Consider the following 26449-nt stretch of genomic DNA (forward strand, 5'->3'; position numbering starts at 1 on the left):
TCCTAAGAGCAGCAAGAAAAAAGAAACAAATGATATAGAAAGAAACTCTAATACATTTAGCAGCTACTTCCCAGTGGAAACCTTACAGGCCAGGAGTAAGTGGCATGATATATTCAAAATGATGAAGAAAAAAAACTTTAATCTGAGTATATCATATCCTGCAAAAATATCCTCAAACACAAAGGAGAAATAAAGACTTTCCCAGACAAACAAAAGCTGAGGGATTTCATGAACACCAGACCTGTCCTACTAGAAATGGTAAAAGGAGTTTTACAATCTTAAAGAAAAGACGTTAATGAGTAATAAGAAATCATCTAAAAGGATAAAACTCACTGGTAACAGTAAGTACACAGACAAATACAGAACACTGTAATTGCAGTGTGTAATTGGCGTGTGTGAACCACTCATATCTTGAATAGGAAGAATAAAAGACAAATCTATCAAAAATAATAATTACAACAACTCATTAAGAGATAGTATAAAAAGATATGAATGAAAATAACAATATACCAAAAATTAGGGGAAATGGAGTTAGAGTTTTTGTTTTTGTTTTTTATTTTGCTTGTTTGTTTGTCTTTTGCAAACACAGTTAAGTTATCATCATTTTAAAATAATTGATTAAAAGATGTTTTCTGCAAGACTCATGGTAACCTCAAATCAAAAAACCTGTAAGAGATACCCAAAAAATAAAAAGTAAGAAATTAAAACACACTATCAGAGAAAATCACTTTTACACAAAGGAAGAGAGAAAGGAAAGAAGAAACAAATAGAGGACTACAAAACAACCAGAAATCAAATAACAACATGACAATAGTAAGTCCTTATGTGTCAATAATAACATTGAATGTAAATGGACTCCATTCTCCAATCAAAAGACACAGAGTGGCTGAATGGATTTTTTTTTAAAGACCTATTGATATGCTGGCTACAAGAAACTCATTTCACCTATAAAGATGCATACAGACTTGAAATAAAGGAATAGAAAAAGATATGCCATGCAAATGGAAACCAAAAAAGGGCAGGAGTAGCTCTACTGCTATTAGATCAAATAGATCAAGACAAGAACTGTAAAAAGAGACAAAGAAAGTCATTACATAATGATTAAAACATCAATTCAGCAAGAGGCTATAACAATTGTAAATATATATGCACTCAACACTGGAACACCCAGAAATATAAAGCAAATATTACTGGAACTAAAGAGAGAGAGAGAGACCCCAGTACAATAATATCTTGAGACCTCAACACCCCACTTTCAGCATTGGACAGATCATTCAGACAAAAAAATCAACGAAAACATTGGATTTAATCTGCACTATACACCAAATAGACCTAATAGATAGTTACAGAACATTTCATCCAACAGCTGGAAAATAACATTCTTCTCCTCAGCACATGGATCATTCTCAAGGATAGACCAATGTTAAGCCAAAAAACAGGTCTTATAAAAATTCAAAAAATTGAAATAATATCAAGTATTTTTTTCTGACCACAAGGGAATAAATAACAAGAGGAACTTTGGGAATTATATAAACACATGGAAATTAAACAATATGCTCCTGAATGATCAGTGGGTCAACGAAGAGATTAAGAAGGAAATTTAAAAATTTGTCTAAACAAATGAAAATAGAAATATAACATACCAAAACCTAGAGGATACAGTAAAAGCAGTAATAAGAGGAAAGTTTATAGCAATAAATGCCTACATCAAAAAAGTAGAAAAACTTCAAATAAACAACCTAATGATGCATCTTAAAGAATTAGAAAACCAAAAACAAACCAAACACAAACTTAGTAAAAGAAAAGACATAATAAAGATAGGAGTAGAAATACATTAATTGAAACAAAAATATACAAAATAACAATAAAACAAAAACCTGATTTTTCTGGAAAGATAAAATTGACACACCTTTAGCCAGACAAACTAAGAAAAAAAGAGAGAAGAGCTAAATAAATAAAATCAGAGAGAAAAAGGAAAAATTACAACTGATACCACAGAAATTCAAAGGATCATTAGAGACTACAATGAGAATCAACCCAAATGTCCATCAATTCATGAGTGGATTAATAAAATGTGGTATATGTATACCATGGAATACCACTCAGCCACAGAGAAGAATGACTTAATGCCTTTTGCAACAATATGGTTGGAACTTGAGACCATTATCCTAAGTGAAGTATCACAAGAGTGGAAAACAAACACCACATGTACTCACTATTAAATTGGAAGTGACCAATCAGCATTCATGTGCATAAAGGGAAGTAAAACTCAATGGAAATCAATCAGGGAGGAGAGGGGAAGAGGGAGTGGGTGAAACCCTACCTAACAGGCACAATGAACACTATTGTGATGACAAGCACACTTATAACCCTGACTTAAACATTATTAAAGCAATCCTTGTAACCAAAAACATTTGTACCGCCATAATATTAATACTTTGAAATTTTTTTAAAAATGGGTATCGAAGGAACATACCTCAACACAATAAAACCCATATATGACAGACCCACAGCAAATATCATACTGAATGGGGAAAAATTGAAAGCTTTCCTCTAAGATCTGGAGAAAGACAAGGATGTCCACTTTTACCACTGTTATTCAGCATATAGTACTGGAATTTCTAGCTATAGTAATCAGACAAGAGAAAGAAATAAATGGCATCCAAATCGGAAAGGAATAAGTCAAATTACCTTTGTTTGCATATGATATGATCTTATATTCAGAGAAACCTAAAGAACAAATGCTATTAGAACTGATGAATAAATTCTCTATGAACCCAGAAATAAATCCACACATCTGTGATAAACTCATTTTTTACAAAGGTGCCAAGAACATACACTGGGGAAAGGTCCATCTCTTCAATAAATGGTGCTGGGAAAACTGCATATCCATATGCAGAAGAATGAAACTAGACCCCTATCTCTCACAATATATACAAACATCAAACCAAAATGGATTAAAGACTTAAATCTAAGACCTGAAACTATGAAACTTCTAAAAGAAAACATTGAAGAAATGCTTCAAGACATTGGTCTGGGCAAGGACTTCTTGAGTATAGCCCCTGAAGCACAGGCAACCAAAGCAAAATTGGACAAATGAGATCACATCAAGCTAAAAAGCTACTGCACAGAAAAGAAAACAATCAACAAAGTGAAGATACAACCCACAAAAGGGAGAAAATATTTGCAAATTATCAATCTGACAAGGGATTAATAACTAGAATATATAAGGAACTCCAACAACTTGATAGCAAAAAAACAAATAATCTCATTTAAAAATGGGCAAAAGACCTAAATAGATGTTTCTCAAAAGAAGATATACAAATGGCCAACAGGTGTCTGAAAAAATGGTCAACATTATTAGTCACTATAGAAATGCAAATCAAAACTACAATGAGATATCATATCACCCCTAGGTAATCCAAGAAGATAAAGAAGTCCAAACTTTATAAATTCACTTGAAGTACACAGTTGAACTTGATTTTTTTACTTTCGGAGGAAAAATAAATACAATCCAAGAATCTCTTCATCAATTTTATACCCTCTAGCTTTATTACTCTAATAATAAATGTTTTACAGATTGCTTTTCCATTTTAGTCCTTTAAAAAATATTATATAGAGACTTGAAAATATATCATCAGATCATTTCAAAAAATAATTCCTTCCCTATGACCAACCACTTCCAAAAATAATTAAAAAGGCAAAATAAGTTGGTTCCTCTTCCTTTCTATTTCTATTAACTGCATAAAATAATCTTATTAAACTGAAAGTCTCAGAGGCAAAAGACACTGGTTTTTCTCCTTCCTTTACCCTCCTCCCACTTCGAAGAACAGTCAATTGCTCATATTCAGTCAACCTTCCTCTCCAAGCTGTTTTTTCCATTCCCATTGTACTCTAGATTTCAGGTCCTTGTTTTCTCTCCCTTGAAACATGTGGGAGTTTTTTGTTTTTTTTTTTTTGTTGTTTGTTTGTTTGTTTGAGATGAGATCTTGCTCTGTCACCCAGGCTGGAGTGCAGTGGCACAATCATAGCTCACTGCAGTCTTGAACTTCTGGGCTCAAGTGATCCTTCTGCCTCAGCCTCTTGAATAGCTGGGACTATGGCCATGTACCACAATGCCCGGTTAATTTTTTATATTTTTTGTAGAGACAGGGTCTCACTATATTGCCCAGGCTGGTCTCAAACTCATGGCCTCAAGTGATCCTCCCACCTAAGCCTCCCAAAGTGCTAGGATTATAAGTGTGAGCCATCGCACCCAGCCTCCTTGAAATATCTTAAAAGCCTCTTAACTAGACTCTGCCTCTAATCTCTACCTTCTACAAGCCATCCTTCACACAAAGTTAGAGCCTTCAAATCCAGTCTTGAGGGTAGAGTTAGATTACTAAAACCTATCCCTAGCTCCCTTCTTACAATGGCATCTATTGCCCACAGAATAAAACTCAAATTCTCCATAATAGGCAAGGCTCCATAATTTAGGCTCAGCATCTCCTGTCGCAATTCCCATCTCACTCTCCAACTCCTCCTCCTTCTCATCTCTAGCCTCACCCCTGCACTACCTAAACATACACTGCAATGTTTTGCCTTTGCTTACACCATTTTCTCTACATAGAATACCTTTCTTCTTCACCTCAATGTTTTCAAATTCTGCCCTCTCCATGACACTTTGACACCTCCCCCCAAGTAAGAAATAATCTCTCCCACACCTATGTTTGTGCTACTTCATTTTTATGTCTACCACACCCTCATGATAGACTGTCCTACCGTACCCTCATTTGTGCACCTGTGGACAAGGATTGTGCCTCATCTCCATAACATAGAGCTTTGCTTATGTTGAACTTTGGCCAATAAACTTTTGCTGAATTGAACTTAAAAGAACCAAGCTACAGGGAAAAAAAGGGAGTTGGAGTGTGCAGGGGGGCGGGGGGGACATTCTATTGAAATGAAAGGTTCTCATTTTTAATTTGACAAATTCTATAAAAATTCATTTATGCCACAAAGAGTCTACCCTATAGCAACTGATTAAGCCAAAGGAAAAAATCTCTAAGCAAAAAGATTCATAACAAAACCAATTCTATTCTTTTCATAATTTTTATTTCAAAGCATTTGTTCTCGTTTTCTGGGACTTTTCTCAAACTCCTCACCTCAAGCATCCTTAACTCTTGGCCTCCCAGAGTGCTAGGAGTACAGGCGTGAGCCACCACGCCGGCCTCTTCTGGGACTTAGTTCTAAGCAAAAGCTGAAAGACTGGCTGGAACTGAGCAATGCTGTCCACATGCTTTATCTTCAGCACATTCTCCAAGGTAGTATTTGGCCAGAATTATCCATGCACTTGCTATTAGCCACAGAGACCCTACCTGTGACCCACCCACTGTGGCAGGGGAAGTGTTAGGAGAAGCTGAGGACACCATGTAATGATATTGATGGTTTCATAACACCTCCATTCCAAGAATATCATGCAGGAAATTGATTCTATTTATTCATATCCCTCTGCTGACACCCACTGTGAACCACCCCAGTATGATAGCAGACAATACCCACACCAGGCAGACATAAGAAATAGCATGTGCTCTGCCCATGAGTGAATGACTATATGACATACAGGTGAAGAGACCAGGTTCTGGATTTAGATCTTTACTGTGTGCCTCTCACTAGCTGAGGAAGATTACATCACCAATTTGTGTCTCAATTTCCTCATCTCTTAAATGAGGATGATAGTAGTCCCTACCTTTGCTTTCTCCACTATTATAAATATCATATGTATATGACCTAATTTACATATGTAAAATATGATCATTACTGGCCAGAGTAAGCACTCAATAAATATCAGTTTTCATTATTATCATTATTATTGTTTTAATTACTGGAGAGACATATAAAAGAGAGTATGGCTAGAAGCAACACTATAAAGGAAAAGATGGCATAACTCATATTTTCATTAGTAACATCTGCACACATAATCATAAAGGCCAAAAAAAAAATGTAATAAAATCTGAATCTGTACTCACCAGTTTCATCTAGCAAAAGTTCCAAATATCTTTATTTTTTATTTTTTTGAAATAGAGTCTCGCCCTGTTGTCTGGGCTAGAGTACCATGGCGTCAGCCTAGCCCATAGCAATCTCAAACTCCTGGGCTCAAGCAATCCTTTAGCCTCATCCTCCCGAGTAGCTGGGACTATAGGCATGTGCCATCATGCCCGGCTAATTTTTTTACATACATATTTTTAGTTGTCCACCTAATTGCTTTCTATTTTTTAGTAGAGATGGGGTCTCGCTCTTGCTCAGGCTGGTTTCGAACTCCTGAGCTCAAATGATCCGCCTGCCCTGGCCTCCCAAGTGCTAGGATTACAGGCGTGAGACACCGCGCCCGGCCCCAAATATCTTTATTTATGAAAGTTAACCTGTGTCTTTTCATCTCACCCCCAAGGAGAGCTCTTAAAATTTAATTGGTCTAGTATTTTCACCCTTTTCTCCATCAAACTCTAGGTGGGTTAATATAACACCAGTTGTTGGCCTGGCACATTCTCCTCCCTCCACCAACAGTCTTTTCAGGAAAAGTGCAAATGTCAGAGGGGGAAGATTGGGGCTCACAAGTAGTGGTGAATATGGGCAGAAGATGAACACCCAAAATCAGGCAAAAACACGAGGCTGTCACTCAACAATCAGTTTCTGAATAATTATGCATTGATTTTAGTGAACAACAAAATGAAGATGCATTTAAAATTATATGTTTTCAGCAGCACAACATAAGTGGTGATATGAATTCGGTAATAGTTAAATTCTTACAGCTCTTGAGACTATATATCTATGCCTGAATGGTAAAATAATCAGCAGATTCTATAAAATAGTATTACAAGAAGTCATTTGATTTCTAGCAAAAAAAAAAAAAAAAAAGCCTTGGCTTTCACATTGGTATTTGGAAGGCTGTTTTAGAATAAATTTTATTAGCCTGAAAAAGACAGTAAATGAACATCCCAGCTGTTATTCCATGAAATAGAGCAATGTGATTGTCTTTCTTGGGTTTTTTCCTGCTTCATTATATATATTTAACTATCAAGTACCGCCTATCAAGTACCTTCCCCCAATTTAACTTCTAAACTACAGTAACTTTAAAGAGTTGGACTTGAGGGGAAGGTGGTAGTGTTCCTAAAGGGACAAGAGAAACTATCAGATTTTATTGATTGTCTTTGCATGTTTGACATCCAGAGCTATTGTTTTTCCGCTTCTAGAATTCATATCAGAGATTTATCTTCTTAAGAAAACCATTTTTTAAAGTTTTTTATTTTTTTAAATTGGCACATTAAAAATTGTACATATTTATGGGGTTCATTGGGATGTTTGGATACATGTATACATTGCTTAAAAATCAAATAAGGGTATTTAGCATATCCATAACCTCATACATTTATCATTTCTTTGTGGTGAGAACATTCAAAATCCTCTCTCTAGTGATTTTGAAATATGCAATACAATATTGTTAACCATAGTCACCCTACTGTACAATAACACCAGAACTTACACTCCCTGTCTAATTGTAACTTTGTGCCTGTTGACCAATCTCTCTCCATTCCCCCAACCCCGACCCAAGAAAATGCCTATTAATTCTTTAGATGTCTCACACTCATGTTACGCAGTGACATGAACAGTAAAGTAACCTTGTTTGGGGCCATACAGTAATTCAGTGTGGTGATAATATCCACATGCCAGAGGAATAAACATTCATCAGGAAGAACACTTGAAAGCTGATAGCCTCATTTTTGATGCACTGTCAGGCCTCTATAACCTCTGCTCCAAAAACCATAGGAATAGGAAGAGTCAAGGAAGTTGTGTTCAATGATTGGGCTTCTGTGGCAGTTTGGTTAGTTTAGTTTTGCCATGTATTTTACTTTAATTGACAAATAATAATTGTATATATTTGTGAGGTACAATGTGATGTTTTGATACATGTATGCAATATAGAATGATTACATCAAGCTACTTATCAAAAAAAGGAAGTTTTGTTCAATAATTTCATTATTACTCAAGTAGGTATTAATTATATTTCATCCTTGTAAGTATGGAGGTATGTACTAGACGTAGATTTTCTCCATGCCTCCTCTGTTGGGAAAGGCAGTCTTGTACACAAAGTCTTTTGATCCCTGCTTGGCTGCATAAAAATGGGCCTAGGGCCTGGAACACCTCCTTACCAAAAAAGATAAAAAGACCTCACAGCGTGTGCTGGGCCCGTTGCCTTGTGTGGCAATATCTTTCCCTGTTTCACACTCCTTTGTTCTGCTTAAGTGCCTGTCATATGGCACCTGGCCAACCCCACTGCTGTATCTGTTCCCTGTGCAGCAGAGACAAGGTCATTCATTCTGCAGCACAAGAGGGGTGTGTGTAGGCCAATGCCCTGTTCCAGCTACAGAAGGGACCTGCTGACCACAGGCAACAAGTACCCACTCCCAAAACTGATCTTGCTCTCCCTCTTCTCTATGGGAGTCAAGTTCCAACCAGTACTTGACTGCATTGTGTTTTCCTTGGCAACGCCAATACTAAGGTGCAATGGGCAGAGGTGCTGGACTTCTACTTCTGGAAACAGGCAAAAGATGCTACTTGCTTGACATCCTCATTTTTGGGACTTCCTCATACTCCCTACACTGGACCCCACTGTGTGAGAAGGAGCCAGATTCCAGAGTCTCGAACATGTTTAACATTAAATAGTTTAAAACCAGTGAGAACTGAAAGTTCATTAATTTGTTTCCTAAGTTTCTAATGCCTAAACAATATGAAACTGAGCAATTTATTTATGCTTGTCTGGGTACTTTAATTTTTCCTGGAGGAAAATATTAGGAAAGGTTGTGAGAGCTCATAAAATCATGATACACCACTTGGGAATGTTTATGAACCATCCCTCTATAAACACAAAAACTTTATCACAAAAGACTCTACTTGCTGTGTTGCATTGAACAAGGGAAAATATTTTGAAATTACTAACAATTTAATATCTGTAAATATTTTTCTTAAAAACAAGCTGCTCAGCCACAACTGTAATGGTGGCCAAATGATCTTGTCATTGTGAATTTTGTCAGCAAACACTTCAGAACAATCTGGGATCAGAATGTTCATCACAAGTGACTTCATATCCTCTCTTCTATTTCTAGGAACACATGTGTATGGATGTGTTTGGGGCCACAACACAGTACTGTCAGTACATGAAACAGTCTGAGATTTCTTAATTTTGCTAAAATCATCACTGATCATTTAGAAGAAAAATGAGGCCAAGAACATAGTATTTAGTTTTACCATTGACATGGTTAAACAGCAAAGCGACTCTGTATTAGAACTTTAAGTTCCCTCATGAGCTAACAATCTCTTTCTAAGATGTGGCAATTGCTCTACAAAGCATACTCTAAAACTTTCCAAGGCAAAGTAGTAAAAGTATTTCAATAATTCAACATCCTTAGACACTGCTAGTAGGAAAAATAATTGGAAAAGTCAAGCCTCTGTATTGCCAAACTTTACACATGGACTTAAACCTTTGTTCTAATGTCAGAACTATTTATTGAAGCTGTGGAATGAAAATGAAACATCTTTCATATTAAATATGCAATGAATCATGTACATGTACCTAATGGCGAAAATTCTAAATATTGAGAAATGCAAATCCCATCCAAAATTTAAAAGAGGTACACTTAAAACTTCCTTGTATGATGTGTGCTTTAATGTATAATCATTTCATACAGCAATTCTCTATAAAACAAAAGTACTGAGTAGTAATAGATTAGATGAAAAATAAAATACATATATACTATCCTCAATGAATTTTCTAATTTTTTTTATTTTACTCAAATTGTATTTGTATTGAATTCTAAAATACTTCTAGAATGGGCACCATATTTTCAGTAGGGAAAAAAATCTTTCAGGAAAAGAAAATCTTCTACCTTGTAATAAACATTTTGTGAATAAATAAATGAATAAATAAAATCTAAAACACAAAACCTAAAAAAAAAATAAAACCTGAAACTTAAAAATACATAGCATCTTTATATTTGTTAGACTAGTTAAGAAAGCAGATGTTGCAATAACCTATTAAATGTCTTGTAACTTTCCTCAGCCTCCCTACAAAGGCTGTGGAAGAGCTGAAATCAGGAAACATGGACACACACAGAGGCAGGAGGCAGGGGAGAACCAAGTCCAGGAAGCCAGAGTGTGGAGTCTGAGAAAGTTCTCCAAACCAAGGACCAGAAATAGATACTGTATTAGAATCTGGAATAACTCTGGAGTCTAGAATCTGGAATAACTCTAGAATTGCTAGAGATTTCAGGATGAGCAGTCTTGATTCATTATACCTGGAGGATTTGGGTTGGAAACTTAGCTGCCCATAAAGGGAAAACAATGAGTTAGGAATTTTTGTAATAACCCATAATGTATTACTGCTTCCAGTAACTGAACAATAGCACATCATTCTAGAAGGAATTTTAGAAGTCTTATACTTCAACTGTTAATTTAACATATAAATGCACTGACATTCAGAGAGGCTGGTCAGAAGAAAGCTAAGACTAGAACCCTATCTCGAGACCCTGTTCACTGCTCTTTCCATAATAACCACTGTTATTTCATGTTCATCTATACAACAAGAAATGGAGATTGGCCCCCACAAATTGGTAGTTATGCATCTGTCCTTGTCTGTCCACAACCTGTTCAGGTACACTTATACTGTAGTCAACATTTCCACATGACCAAAGGTATTGTCATCCTCATCTTTTCTCATATCCTCTACACCATACTGTGTCTTTTCACCATAAAGGGAAGCTCAGTAGCACAAGCTGGTTGGAGGACTCTAAGTGGAAATATCAGACCAAGCACTGGCTGGACCACTGGCCACAAACATCCCTTCCAGGAATTGCAATTTTCCATCTGTCTTCTGATCACGTCCATGGTGGTTTGTTCACCCCACCCAGTCATGGTTCGATTGTAGAAACAACTAAGCTACCCTAAAAAAAAAAAAAAAAAAAAAAAAAAGACCCTATAAGAGCTTTGAACAATGTATGAATGTTGCTTGATAGTCTGACCATTTCATATAATTTACCACCTTGAAAAGTGTTTCATGACATCAGCAAAATGCACACCTAAAGGGAACAAATCTTAAGACCAAGTTCTTTTTAGGCATATTTTTAAATTCCTATTCTAACATGCCTCAGGACACTAATTCCAAGTTCAATATAATATTTAGAACTTTTTTCAGAGTAATTTATTCATAAGTTCATTATAGGTCATTTGAAAATGAAACCAAAATTTATTAATAATTTCATCTCATATTTGCTTTTCTCTCTTCCTCTCCCTCTCCTTCCCAAACTCCTCTCTGGTTCCTCTTACCCTTGCTTCTGCAGACCTGATAATCTCAAGATTGTAAAAATATTTCATAGTTATAAACACCCAATAAAGGCTTTTTTATGAAGAACTTTATCCATGAACAGATGGCTACAGTTGGGTTAATAGCAAATTAACTTGGGTTACTAAGAACTATATATATGCTAGGCACATTTGAAAGATTGTTTACAGGCACTTTGTGTATTGCTTAAGTAATTTGATTATATAAGTTTTCAAAAGAACAAATAACCAAAAACCAAAAATAATTCATAATCTCAAGGTTTAGATATACATCTCAATACTTTGAAGAACTTCTATTTTTTTCTAAGTAGATATCATAGTTTTTATTTAAAAGCGTACTTTAAAAAAATTTAAAATATCTGTTTTTCTATCATTAAATATTTATATTAGTCAGGGTTCTCCAGAGAGACAGATCCAATAGGAGATATATAGATACACAGAGACATATGAGAAGAGATCTATTAGGGAAATTGTCTCATACAATTATGGAGGCTGAGAAGTCCCACTACACACCATGTACAAGATGAAGACTCTGAGATTCCAGTACCATGGCCCATGGCTCAGTTCAAGTCCTGAAGCCTCAGAACCAGTGAGCTAATGGTGTAACTCTTAGTCTGAGACCAAAGACCAGAAACCTGGTAGGCTGGTGTAAGTCCTGAAGTCCCAAGGCCAAAGGTCCTGGAGTTCTGATGTCCAAGGGCAGGAGAATAAGAGTATCTCAGCTCCAGGAGAGAGAGAGGAGGAATTCACCTTTCCTCTGCCTTTTTATTCTCTCTGGGCCCCCAACCAATTAAATGGTGCCTGTCCACACTGAGGGCAAATCTTCCCCACTCAGTCCACCAACTCACACACCAATCTCCCCTGGAAATACCCGCACAGACACACCCAAAAGTAATGCTTTACCAGTTGTCTAGGTATTCCTTAATCCAGTCAAGTTGACAACTAAAGTTAACCATCAAACATTCTTCCATGGTCTTTTTAAATACTTACATGATATCTCATTACATAGACAGTATCATCTTTATTTAACCAGCCTAACATGTTTCATTACTAGAAACAACACTGCATTGAACATCCTTATATCTTTGTCACTGTATCTTTCCACATATAATCATTTCCTCACCAAAAAAAAAAAAAAAAAAAAACAGTGGAAGAATGTTTGGGTTAATGGTTATACAAACTCCAAATGCCTTTTATAAGTACTGCCAAGTTACAATCCAAAAAGGAATACCAATTTGAAATCTACCCCAACCTTCACGAATAGTCCTTACCCCTGAAAACTCACTTTAAGGTTACAACTGACATAAAGCAAATTATAGAAAAACTTAGTAGGCCCTTGGAAATACTACATCAACTAAGATACGATGAATGTAATTTAGGAATATAAAATTTTATTTCTAATGCCATCAGATTTATTTTTACAAAACTGGCTGCTTATATAAAGTGGCAGAAAGACACACATAAGACCTTTAGCGGGTTTTCTATTTTAAAAAAATAAACAAGTTAAGCAAAGGACATATTTTATTCAGCTTGTTTTAATTGAACATATTTAGAGATTTCTACAGCTCACAGTATATTACCAAAAAATCAAAATGAATGTTATTGTGTGTGTGTGTGTGTGTGTGTGTGTGTGTGTTTACATAGCAGGGAGTTCGGGTGTCATATTCATCCCCTTTGATGGTATCCCCTGCCAGTTGGCCAAGCTTCAGAAATTCTGAACACAATTCATGCCAGAATTCTACCCTCACAGTCCGGCTGACAGCTTTATCAACAACCCGGGAGAGAGAACAGTCCTCAGTCTGCCCTCCCATACCTGTAGTGCCAATGGCAGCCTGAATGTTCGGGCTTCCATGGTAAACAGAAGCAGGCAGGCCTTAATTTTTTTTTTTTTTTTTTTTTTTTTTTGAGACAAAGTCTCACTCTGTTGCCCAGGCTAGAGTGAGTGCCGTGGTGTCAGCCTAGCTCACAGCAACCTCAAACTCCTGAGCTCAAGCGATCCTACTGCCTCAGCCTCCCGAGTAGCTGGGACTACAGGCATGCACCACCATGCCCGGCTAATTTTTTCTATATATATTTTTAGCTGTCCATATAATTTCTTTCTATTTTTAGTAGAGATGGGGTCTCGCTCTTGCTCAGGCTGGTCTCGAACTCCTGAGCTCAAACGATCCGCCCACCTCGGCCTCCCAGAGTGCTAGGATTACAGGCGTGAGCCACCGCGCCCGGCCTACAGGCAGGCCTTAAAAATCTAAAGTGAACAGATATTATTTTTACTAACAACAACAACAAAAATAATTAAATAAGTGAAAAGCAAGCTGTTACAACCAGAATGTGTAAGCATAAGCAGTGAGTAATTTAAATTCATCAGTGATATTTGCTGTAGATTGTATTGAAAATATCAATAATCACATTGGCAAATAAAAAAATAACATTCATTAAACAAATATACCTTTCAACTGTCTAGAAGGCAAATCATATCAAAAAGAATAAAATAATTAACATAGCAATGGCATATCCCTCTTTACCTGCGTTCCTAGTCAAAGCTGATTAGGACAGAGCCATGTAAAGAAAGGTGATGCAAACTTATCATTGTTCTTTAACTGTTCGTGTTGAATGAATTTATGCTAGTGTTTTCAAATTGTCCAACAATTTCTCTGTTAACACCTATCAGTTACCCAAAAAGTTTGGCTAGGGATGACAAGAGGGAAATGACATCAGCAAAGTTCTCCAAAGAGCTACAGCTCAGCCTTGGCAGTTTCACCCCAGGCACAAGATTGTTCAGAGTCAAAGCTGGTCCAGCAAGATGCAACCAGTTGCTCAGAGGGAAAAGCTAGTGTGTAGTAAAATATTAACCTTTTTGTTATTTAATAATGAGACACTAAAAAATAGACCTCCATTAGCATGACAATTTTTTTTAAAAAAATGAAAAATAATAAGTGTTGGCGAGAAAGTGGAGAAATTGAAATCCTTGTGGAGTTTTTATGGTGGGAATATAAAATGGTATATTTTATGATGGTTCCTGAAACAGTTAAACATAGAATTATCATATTATCCAGCAATTCCACTTCTGAATACCCAAAAGAATTGAAAGCAAGGACTGAAATAGATATGTGTACACCAATGTTCATAGCAGCATTATCACAATAGCCAAAGCCTAGAAATGACCCAAATGTCTATCAACAGATAAATGGATAGACAAAATGTGGCATATACACATAATGGAATATTAATGAGCCTTTAAAAGAAATGACATTCTGATACATGCTACAACATGGGTGAACCTTGAAAACATTACGCTAAGTGAAAAAAGCCAGCTATAAAAGGACAAATATTGTATGATTCTATTTTTGTGAGGTACCTAGAATAGGCAAATTCATAAAGATAGAAGATAGAATGGTGGTTACCAGTGGCTAGGGAGAGGAGAGATGGGAGTTATTATATGACGAGTACTGTGTTTCTTTCTGGGATGATGAAAACATTCTGTAGATGGATAGTGGTAACGATTGCACAAGAATGTGAATGTACTTAGTGTCACTGAATTATACACTTAAAATGGTTAAAATGGTAAATGTTATGTTATATGTATTTTACCACAATAAAAAATTAATCTATTGTATACTTAAAGGACCTGATTAAAATTTTCTCTTTTATTCTTATACATAAATTGTGGACAATTGCCAAAAAAAAAAAAAAAAAAAAAAGACTAAGAATAGAAAGGTCCAGACAAGCATATGTACTTGGAACCATTTTGTTTGTTTGTTTTGTTTGCTCTATTTGGTTATTGGCTGAAAAAATACAAAGGATCAGACTGACACAAATCAAAATCTTACCCAATATCAAGCTTTCATAATGATGTAAAAGATTCAGGTAATCCAGAGACTCAAACAAACCAGAGAAGAGTCTGAGACATTTAGCAAGCTCCTGGGGTCCTTTCTGTTCATGACAAACATACACTCTCTGGCCCAGAGTGACAGATGAGGTCTCCAATGGAGTTTTTATGGTGTGATCTCACACGATAAGGAAACATTTTGTTTATGAAACATTCTCTGTGTTATACACCAGGTTTCATGTCATTTTTCTTTTGTTTAATTTATTTCAAAATACTAAGGGGGTACAAATGTTTTAGGTTACATAGATTGCTTTTGTAATGGTTGAGTCTTGGCTATAGGTGTGCCCGTCACCCAAATGGTGTTCACAGTACCTGTTTTTCAGGACATCCTGCTAGGAGCATTCCATAGAAAAGACGCTTCTGCTAGCATATATCATTAGTGTATTTACCTTGAGGTCCAGGATTATATTGACTAGGGGGTTTGATAAAGGCACCTGCCTTCTTCCCCTCAGCCCACTTGCAGCATTTCCTGATAGTCAGGGAAAAACCAAGTCACAGTCAAACTGCATTAACTCTTTCCTCCTTGTTATGGACTAGATGCTTGTGTCCTCCCAAAATTCATATGTTGAAGCCCTACCCCCTACTATGATGGTATTTCGAAGTAAGGCCTTTGAGAAGTACTTAGGTTTAAATGAAGTCATGAGGGTGGGGCCACCAGGATGAGATTGATGTCCTTATAAGAAGAGGAAGAGACACAGTGAGCTCTCTCTGTGATGTGAGGATACAGCAAGAAGGCATCCATCTGTGAGCTGGGAAGAAGCCCTCACCAAGCACTGAATTTGCTGGCACTATGATCATGGAATTCTCTGCCTCCAGAACTGTGAGAAATAAATGTCTGCTGTTTAAGCCACTCAGTCTACAATATTTTGTTACAGCACCTCAAACTGACTCCTCAACGAGTAATTATTCTGATTATGTAAGTAAGCTACTATATAAGAGCTTGTCTTTAGAAGGAATCATTTACTTCTAGAATTCTTATGGTTTCATGCCTTAAGTCTTTTATTTAAGTCTTTTATGCAGCAAGAAAAAACTAAACAAGCCCATTAAAAAATGGGCAAAAGACATAAACAGAAGTTTTTCAAAACAAGATACACAAATGGCCAATAAACATATGAAAGAAAGCTCAATGTCACTAATCATCAGGGAAATGCAAATTAAAACCACAATGAGATATCACCTTACCTCTGTTAGAATGGCTTCTATTAAAAAAAATCCAAAGACAATAGATGATGGCATGGATGTGGAGAGAAAGGAATGCTTATGCACTGTTGGTGAGACTGCAAATTAGTACAACCTCTGTGGAAAACAGTATGGAGATTTCTCAAAGAATTAAAAGTAGACCTACCATTCGATCCACCAATCCCACTACTGGGTATCTACCCAAAAGAATAGAAGTCATTTCATCAAAAAGACATCTGCACTCAAATATTTATTGCAGCACAATTCACAATCGCAAAGATGTGGAATCAACCCAGTGCCCATCAATTCGTGAGTGGATTAACAAAATGTAGTGTATGTATATATATGTGTATATACACATATATACCATGGAGTACTACTCAGGCATAAAAAATGATGAATTAATACCTTTTGCAATAATTTGGATGGAACTGGAGACCATTTTCCTAAGTGAAGTATCTAAAGGGTGGAAAAACAAACACTACATATACTCACTATTAAATTAGAACTAACTGATGAGCACACATGTGCACAGAGGGAAGTAAAACTCAGTGGAAATCAAGCAGCAGAGAGGAGGGAGAAGAGGAGGGGCAAAAACCTACCTAACAGGTACAATGAACACTACTGGGGTAATGGGCACACGTGTAGCCATGACTCAAGCATTACAAAGCAATTCATGTAACCAAAAACATTTGTACCCCCTTAATATTTTGAAATCTAAAAAAAAAAAAATTTTAAAGAAATAATCATTTAATATACAACCTGTGATATTTCCATGGGCGTTTTCTACTACTGAAGTTAAACGTCTAGACCTCCGTACTTGTAATACTCCTCAAACAAGTGCATCAAAATGATCTTGTGCAGGTAAGGATGAAATGGCAAAGCTCCCTTTGGATGGTTCCCCAAGTCCTCGTATAGCTCAGCAAGGTCTCAAATCCAAACGACTCAGATGTAAGGAACTATAAGCAATAAAAACCTAAAGTAAAATGAAAATTGCTTTCACAATAGTATTTCAGGCCAAAAGGAAATTGAAGAGATCGATGCACCATTGCCTTAGAAGGGCTTCCCAGAATCCACCCAGCTTACTCCATCTTTCACATTCTCTGTTGCTAACCTTTCCTATCAGAATTCTTGTTCTCTACCGCCTTTTGTGGACTACAAGATTCAGAGAGTTCATTGGATCCCAGGTCAACCTTGCCTTTGATGGAAACATAAATTTCTCTTGGCCCCAAATCCTTGGTTTGGCCTCAGTCAATTCCATCCCATCCCAGCTCTCCAGACCTGAAGCCAAGTCAGAGAGCCAGGTCTTCACAGATCCAGGAGGAAAAGCTGGAAAAGAACCCCAAATCCCCAGGACTGGTGGCAGCTCTAGGAGCCACCCCATGCAGAAGACTTGGCACTTTCACCATCACTCACCCAGAGGACAGGGTTCCTCTGCCCTGTTCCTCCTACCCAAGTGAAGTCTTGGCTAACATGGGCAAAAGAACAGTAATAGGGAGACACCTAGGCCCTAGTGTCTTCAAACTTTCCTCAAAGTGCCCTGTTAATCTCCATTTGGAGATTAACAGTGGCGCCAGGGAGCCGTGGGAATGGAACCAAAGCTGGTGCCTCAGTCGTGCGTATACAGTGTCCCTAATTAATCCCACCTGGCTGCATACGATTATTTAAGCAGAAGTGCCTTTGGCATTATTTGAATCACAGAATTAGCCCTGGCTTCTGCTGGTAACTACAGAGCCCTTTCTTCAAAGCAATGCGGCAATGCAAGCAGAAGGAATAATTTGTTTCTTATAGATATGTACCCTGGACAAGAGACATCTTCTGAGTGAAATACAGCCAGAAACATAATAAATAGGCACTTAGAAAAAAAACCTCGTTGTAAATAGTGCCAAATGCAATTTTCAAAACTTTCAAAAACATGGCAGTTTAAATATGAATGGCATTTTACAGCTTACAAAGAATTTCCACCAACATTCCCATTTGAAAGGAAAATAGTAAGTAAATGTCACAGTATCTCCAATCTAAAAACAACATAAGAAGACATAAGCCTGGTTGTACAGGCTTTGCAGAAATTCAAGATGCTAGATAACTCGTTCACAGGAAGAAAATGATTCGTTTTAAATTACAGACTGTTTTCAAGAGCTGCTATGTTATGATGAAAACCTTTCTTCATAATTTTTATATTTCAGGCTCTGAAGAAAGCAAAATAAGATTTTCATTTCATTTATATACATCAGAGCAGTGCAAGAAAACATTTCCACACAATTTACTGTGGCAGAAATCTACTGAATTACAGCAATGTATTTGATGTGGGTTCTGGACATAAGGCAAACCCCCAAAGTTGGAAATGACAACTGATGTTTTTGCCAAAGCTTGCCAGCAGCTGGTGGCCATCACTAGTCTAATCCTGAGAGGTTGTCTCTTCGTGGTGGTTTCCTGTGTGTATTGTACCCCATCAGACTCCTCTGGATGGACTGTGGAATATATGGAATTTATGGCTGGGCCTTTCCCGCAGACAGTCAGGCAAACATTCCAAATGCTATTGCTGGCTGCCTGATTGTGGAGTGGTACCTGGTTTAGTCACTCCAAAATCAAATCAAACATGAAGGATGCTTCACTTTGGCTGGTGAAAAAAAAATCAAAAACAAACAAAACAAAACAAAACAAAAACGTGGAGGATGCTATGAGATCCTGGTTACTATTAGCATGACTCCTTCACGAGCAAGGGAAGGAATCACCAACACATACAACATATCCTTCAGATTCAGGACAAGAAAGAAATCATCCTTTGCCACTTAAAAAAAACAACAGGAAGGGAGAAACATAGATTCTATCCTGTGTACGCCTAAAGATACCTTCTCTTTACTGCTGAGACTGTCATTCTCTGTTCAGGGTTCTAATATACGTTAAATCATTTTGCCTGGGCGCAGTGGCTCATGCCTGTAATCCTAGCACTCTGGGAGGCCAAGGTAGGAGGATCATTTGAGCTCAGGAGTTCAAGACCAGCCTGAGCAAGAGCGAGACCCCGTCTCTACTAAAAATAGAAAAATCAGCCGGATGTGGTGGCACACGCCGGTAGTCCCAGCTACTTGGGAGGCTGAGGCAGGAGGATTGCTTGAGCCCAAGAGTTTGAGGTTGCTGTGAGCTAGGCTGACATTATGGCACTCTACCCAGGGTGACAGAGTGAAGCTCTGTCTCAAAAAAAAAAATCATTTTGCACTATATTTCTCTAAATTTTGAACATCAGTAAGAATCTCAAAGTAAAAAATTCTACCATTGAAAAAGAAATCTTTCCCCATTATGAAAATGATGATTCAAATTCAATACTAAGACATCATCCCTTCAATTTAAAAAAGATAATGCCTTTGGAAGAGTATACCATAAAGTATATGACATTATTTATACTTAATATGAATTGAAGTTCTGAAAATTGATTTTAATTAAGAAGAGGAAGAGAGAATAAAGATACTAACTCTTCCCAAGAAAAAACAGGAGAATAAATAACTAGCTTAAGGCCAAGCTTCAACATCAATTTTATGTGCATCCCTGTGGAGACAATGATGTGTGGTCCCAACCTGTTTGATGGTAGGGTCCATGTGGGTTCAGGTGTCTCTAGTGTTCTTCTTCATCTTTAAAACAGTGTATTCATTCATTTGCCTAACATTTATCGACGATTTGTAAGTACCTACTATGTTTCAGGCACTGTTCTAGATGCTGGGGATACAGCAGCAAAAAAAAAAAAATAGGCAAAGCCTCTAACTTTATGGAGATTTCACTGTGCTATAATTTTAATATTATTAAAATTAAATGCTAGAGATATGCTGATATTCAAATTTATAAAGCAGTCACCCTATGTGCACCTACAATTCAATAGAAACACTCAGGACACAGCTGTGATCTTCATTTTGGTCACCAACTCTCCTTTCCTAGAGATTGAGCCAAGATGACATCTTCAGTTACAACATCAAAGACTTGAGCCAATTCCTGTGCCTGTTTTGGCTTCTTCTATTCAGTCTTACTCTGTATTTGAACTGCCTGTCATTTCACCAATTCCCATTCCCCTGCTCTGGAGAGCTCTTCTCCTCCACAGAGGAGCTACCTCCACAACGGGCCAGTAGCAGGTGCCCACCAGCCACCTCTGATGTGCTTGGTGTCTTGAAAGCCTTCCTCTCCTGCCCCATTCCATCACATGGCTTCTTTGACTTGCATGGTCTTAAATATCCCTTGCCATGCAGAACTACCTTCTTGAGTTCACAATCTGTCTTCATCGATGAGTGAAAAGCAATTCCAGTCTTTTTGTGGGTAGTACTATTAACTCTTCAGGCCACCTCTCTGTTATTCAGAGGTAGAAACTAGTTTCTGAAGCATTGCAAAATGATTCCTCTGGCTCAAATATCGCTTCCTCAACACAGCTTTCTAAAAGTACAAATGCCACCCCCAGAGATTCTGATTCAATATGTCTCAGGCAGGACCCAGACAGCTGCATCTTTTTTTCTTTTTTAACAACATGGGTCCATTTGGATGTATATCCAGGTTTGTGAGCATTGCCCAGAGAGCTAATCAGTTAAACTACACTTAATGCAGTGACCTCAGCACAATTCAGCTTTCCCTCACATGCACCCAACTGCTCACTTCCCCAGTGTCTATCCAGATATGTCACCTTCTACCCATATATCACCCTAAACATTTGTATTTGTGATCACATTTGATTGCATCATTCAAGAACTTCCCATTGCCATCCCTTTTCTAATCCTAAGTGACCTTAGCCTAGGCTCTACTTCTATTTAGCTCTTTTCATACTTTGTTTCCCATCTCTCTATATTCAATTCTTGCCAACATTAAAGGTAACACCCTGGTCTAGACTAGGCTTGATTTTTAGGTCTTTTAAAATAAGCACTGATGGCTGGGCGTGGTGGCTCACGCCTGTAATCCTAGCACTGTGGGAAGCCAAAGCAGGAGGATCAGTTGAGGTCAGGAGTGCGAGACCAGCCTGAGCAAGAGCGAGACCCCATCTCTACTAAAAAATAGAAAGAAATTATCTGACCAACTAAAATATATATAGAAAAAAATTAGCCGGGCATGGTGGCACATACCTGTAGTCCCAGCTACTTGAGAGGCTGAGGCGGTAGGATCGCTTAAGCCCAGGAGTTTGAGGTTGCTGTGAGCTAGGCTGACGCCACGGCACTCACTCTAGCCTGGGCAACAAAGCGAGACTCTGTCTCAAAAAAATTAAAAAATAAAAAAAAATAAGCACTGAGGCAAACAATAACCTAGAAATCAAAATGTTATTCTGCTGCCCCGTAACCCTTATTCAAAACAATTACTCAAGATGTGTACCTGGCCTGGGCTGAACTGGGGCATGGGCACCAATGGACCATCTTGGCTTCCTAAGGAAAGATGATGTCAGAGGAAGAAGTGATAGGAGATGGTTACCCAGCCATGCAGGGTTAGATAGTCCCCATCTCCTGCCATCAATCTCAGGACCAAGCCAGTACCAACCAGACAGTGATAGCAGCAGAAACAGGAGAGAAGGGAGATGGCAGGACAGCTGCCACCTTAGATGGTAGATTGTGGCACTGGGTGTACAGAATCAAAACATGCCACAGATACAGAGCCACAGTTTATTATTCCTTTATGTATTTCTATCAAGGAGTCAGCAAAAGTGGGCAATCAAGCTCAAAAGAGGGTGAGGAAAAGTGCCAATATCCTAGATTTCTTCACTCAGGGATGAAGTAATAGAAAAAGTCACATGTACCATGAAGTGGCCAACATGCCATGGTTTAGCTGAAGACTGTTGATGGAAACATTTGCAGAGCAAATGATCTGTAAATACTCAAAGCAGAACCTGAAGGTCATTATTTTCTTTTGACTAAACCTCCACTAAATGCTCCAGAAAATAGAACATGCTGCTGAAAAAATTTGGAGTCCTTCAATATTCCAGGCTTGTAGACAGCCATGCAGGCTGTTCTTGCATTAGCAGCAACCTGAGCGTCAGAACAAGTAGGAAAACAGACCTCGATGGGTACGGGAACAGACAGGAAAGATGGTGGCACTCCTGTCCCACCTGGGACTGAAAGATATGTGGCGGCAACTGCATCAAGCCCATTCCAATCACAGGACGAGCTACCACTTATTTCATCCAGCAACTGCGCGGAGGCTGAGAAGTAGGAATTCCTCAGAGCAATCCCTGGAAACAGCTATGGCAGTAAAGGAGTGCTATAGTCATGTCTGCCCAGATTTAGTAAAAGAATTTAACAAGTATGACACAGATGGGCCAAGTGGATTAAACAGTATACTCGAATCAAGGCAATCTCGAAGAAAGAATTTTCCATTGACGTTGGTTATGAGAGATCTTTGGGACCTGAAATATTTTTTCATCCAGAATTTGCTAATCCTGACTTCACACAACCTACCTAAGAAGTAGTAGAGGAAGTAATTCAGAATTACCTTATTAATATCAGAGTTCTTGCTACAAGAACATTGACCTCACTGAACTGGATATGCAGGGAATTTGAGCATCATTTTTATATTTTGTAGGAAAAAGTGACGAAGTAAAAGACAAATTTTTAAAAGTAGCTCATACACAACTATGTGAATATATTTAATGCCACTGAACTGTACATTTAAAAATAGTTAAAATGGTAAACTTTATGCAATATATTTGTTACAACAACAAAAATAAATAAATAAATACAGTTTTTTAAAGTAGCTTCATGACACTTAGCATTACCCATTCATGGGACGTGGGATTCTGGTGATTATGAATTGCTACTATCATCCTCGCCAAAAAAGTTTGGTTTTGTTGCAAATGCTTTTGGAACTAAGAAACTAGTATCTTGGATAAGGTCTACTCAGATTCTTTTCCTTGTTGGGGGGGGGGGGGAAGTAAGTACAGGACTGTTGGATCGGTTAAAAAAAAACAAAAAACAAAAAGCAATGTTCACCACATGCAGGTATTACCACATGGGATTTTCAGCCTCTGCATATTGAGAGTTCTTCTGGATCACACATCTAAGCAGGTGTCACAGACCCAAACATGAGGGGCAGACACAGAGAGCAGGGCTGTGTGTGCAGAGCTGTCTGCTTCTAAGGCAGGAGTTGTTATCCTCTCTTATCATCTCTCCTGTGGCAGAAATGACTGGCAGTGCTGAGACCCACCAAACCTCTATGGATTTTAATGGGCTTGTTCCCCTCTGCTTTTTAATGGTAATATAAAACACCAAGCTGGAACAATTTATGGGCAAATATTTTTCTAATAATTCTGAAAGGATTATTTGCATTGGTCCATTGTTGCAAGAGTATGTAATTTATCTTTTTTGAGAAAGATTCATGCAGATTTTGGTGGGACTTTCATGAAAATATTAGTTCCCAAAACAATTTGTTATTTCTACTTTTTTCCCCAAGAAAGAGACTGAAACATTAAATAAATGCAAATGTTGAGGGACCTCATGTTAAGTCTCAGCTCTAATAAATTTAGAGTCACATCTCTCATAATTTGTATGCCCTTCATTCTCCAGTTGCTTTTGAAGAGAATGGAAGTGTGGCTGGGTGATGCCCTCTAGTGAGGGAGTCTTCATCTCATTGAGTCTCACCTTCCTACCCAGTCTCCTGACTCCATCAAGCCAACCACAATGTGTGTGGTGAGTAGTCTATGCCCAGAAATTTATGGTGCATAAAAAAACCTACAGTGGATATGAGTCATTCTTCCACTTTAGAGCAAAACTTTCATCACTGTCATTGATTTTGTGCATTTGTTTGTTTATAGTACTGAAAAGAATAAGGAGGCTTGCAGGTGGCATGACAAATCAGTGGCCTGTTTCCATCAAGCAAGCATTGACTATGTGCTGTGTGCCCAGCATTATGCTAAAGGGATATATGCCTAAAAGATGGCCACCATCCTCAAGAAGACTGTCACACAGCTGGAAAGGCAGCATATGCACCCAAAAACTTTTAAACAGGAAAGTAGTAGGCATCAGGATAAACAAGGTGAGCTGTTTCTGACTTAGCATATTGTACAGTTGTGTATCTTTGTCTCAGTCGAATTTGTTTGCTCCTGATATTAGCTGCATTGACTCCAGGTCCTCCTTGATCCTAAATCTCAGCTGACTGAACAGAAATCTTCTGTCTCTGCTGCTTTCAAAGCATCGTGCTCCTCCACTGGGTGTGCCAAATACCTCCGACTCGTGTCCTCCATCTCCACCTACATTATGCTAGGATGCAACATAGTGCTGCCTTGAGACCTCAGTTCCTTTCAGATTTCACATTGGCCCTCAGTGAAGGCTCTGGAAGGAGCCAAGGAGTATTAAGCTAGAGGCAAATCTAAGTAAATCACCCCATGCTGTATGCAAATCACCCCTTACTACTGGCGATGACCTACAGTCCTCACAGCATGCTTACGCGCCTTGACTCTTCTTTGCTTCAGACTGATTTCTCCCCAGTCCTCAATGAAAATGACACCACATGAGCTCACCCAGATTTTCCCCCCAAGCATGCTCATTTTTAACTGATAGCTGAGATATTTATATTGGAATCCTGACTGCAAGATAAAAATTCAAGACCGTGATCTTATTTGGAAATAGGGTCTTTACAGATGTAATTAAGGATCTCTGGGTAAGATTATCCTGGATTTAAGGTGAGCCATAAATGCAATGATCAGTCCCTAGAAGAAAAAGGAAGGAAGTTTTAAGGATACAGAGACACAGGGGAGAAGGCCACGTGAAGACAGAGGCAGAGATTGGAGTGATGCTCGACAAGCCAAGGAACACCAAGGATTGCAGACAAACACCCAAAACTAGGAGAGACGCACAGAACGGTTTCTCCCTCGGAGCCTCCGAGAGGAACTAACCGTGCCGACATCTTGATTCTGTGACTTCTAGCCCACAGAACTGTGAGAGGATAAATTTCACTTGTTTTACCACCAAGTTTATAGTAATTTGTTACAGCAGTCTTTGGAAACAAACGCACTAGCTCTCATCATTGTCCTTGAAATACCATCCTCTTTCCCATCCCCCTACCTTTGCTTAACTATTTCCCCATGCAGAATGCTGTATCCTTCACCTTTCTCTTAACCTTCTTAGCTGTTGGGAACTCTCTCAAATCCTACACATTCCAAGCAGTTTTCCTCAGCCAATCCTAACCACTTAGGTTCTTAACTATTCATCTTGATATATATCATCTACTGTCTTCCCTTACTACTTATGTTTCCTTATAGAAATTGAAAGTTCCATGAGTATTGATTCTTATGCTGCATCTATTAAACTAGTAAGTGCTTGATGAAGACAGGTAGGTAATTACTGTGCATCACTGCATAGCACAAGAAAATGGGCTTCACAGGCAGATAAATAACAGCGGCAGCACCACTGATGTTAATTACCAGCTCTCAGTGATCTTCTTGCAAATTCACTCCCCAGAGAATCATCTGGACTAAACCTACTACGGCTCAATTGGAATGGGATGAACAAGACCCCATGGCATTCCCCCTGAGGTGCTGTTCAAGGCTGAAACTGCACCACAAAAGCTATTATTGTCACCCTGTCTTTGTCTTTGTAAGATTAAAGGGGACCTACAGAGGTTCTGATAGCAAGACTCCATAAACAGTGTTACAGCAATTAGTAATATGGAAGGTCATTGATACATTTCAGTCACACAGGTCTGAGGCTGGATTATGAATTAAAAAGAAAACTAACAGTAAAACAAAATGAATGAAAATGACCTCAAGAGAAATGTTCAAATCTTCCTTTGTGACCCAAGCATGAATAAAACATTTTCTCTGAGTGGAATGGCCCTAAAAAGATATTTACAAATTATCTCTCTTTCCTTTTCTTCTTTCTTTCCAACCAATGGTTTTATGAAAACCTTGTTATTTCCATACTTTCTTGCCTATATATTTCCAAGACTCTCAGGTAGGCATCCATGACCCAGCTCCTTGTACAAGGCTGGTGGCCTGAGACTTTCAGGGGCAAAGCTGAGCTGGAATGGCGTTATGGACAAACTGTCAGAAATGGCCACAACACACAGCAG

At 38.0% G+C, this 26449-nt stretch overlaps 1 pseudogene; it reads left to right on the top strand.

The window, feature by feature from the left end:
- The first annotated feature begins 21965 nt into the window (after positions 1-21965).
- LOC138385712 (actin-related protein 3 pseudogene) lies at positions 21966-22966 on the top strand (annotated as a pseudogene).
- Positions 22967-26449: the final 3483 nt, after the last annotated feature.

This window comes from Eulemur rufifrons, chromosome 7, assembly GCF_041146395.1.
Source record: "Eulemur rufifrons isolate Redbay chromosome 7, OSU_ERuf_1, whole genome shotgun sequence".
In the NCBI taxonomy this organism is placed as follows: Eukaryota; Metazoa; Chordata; class Mammalia; order Primates; family Lemuridae; genus Eulemur; species Eulemur rufifrons.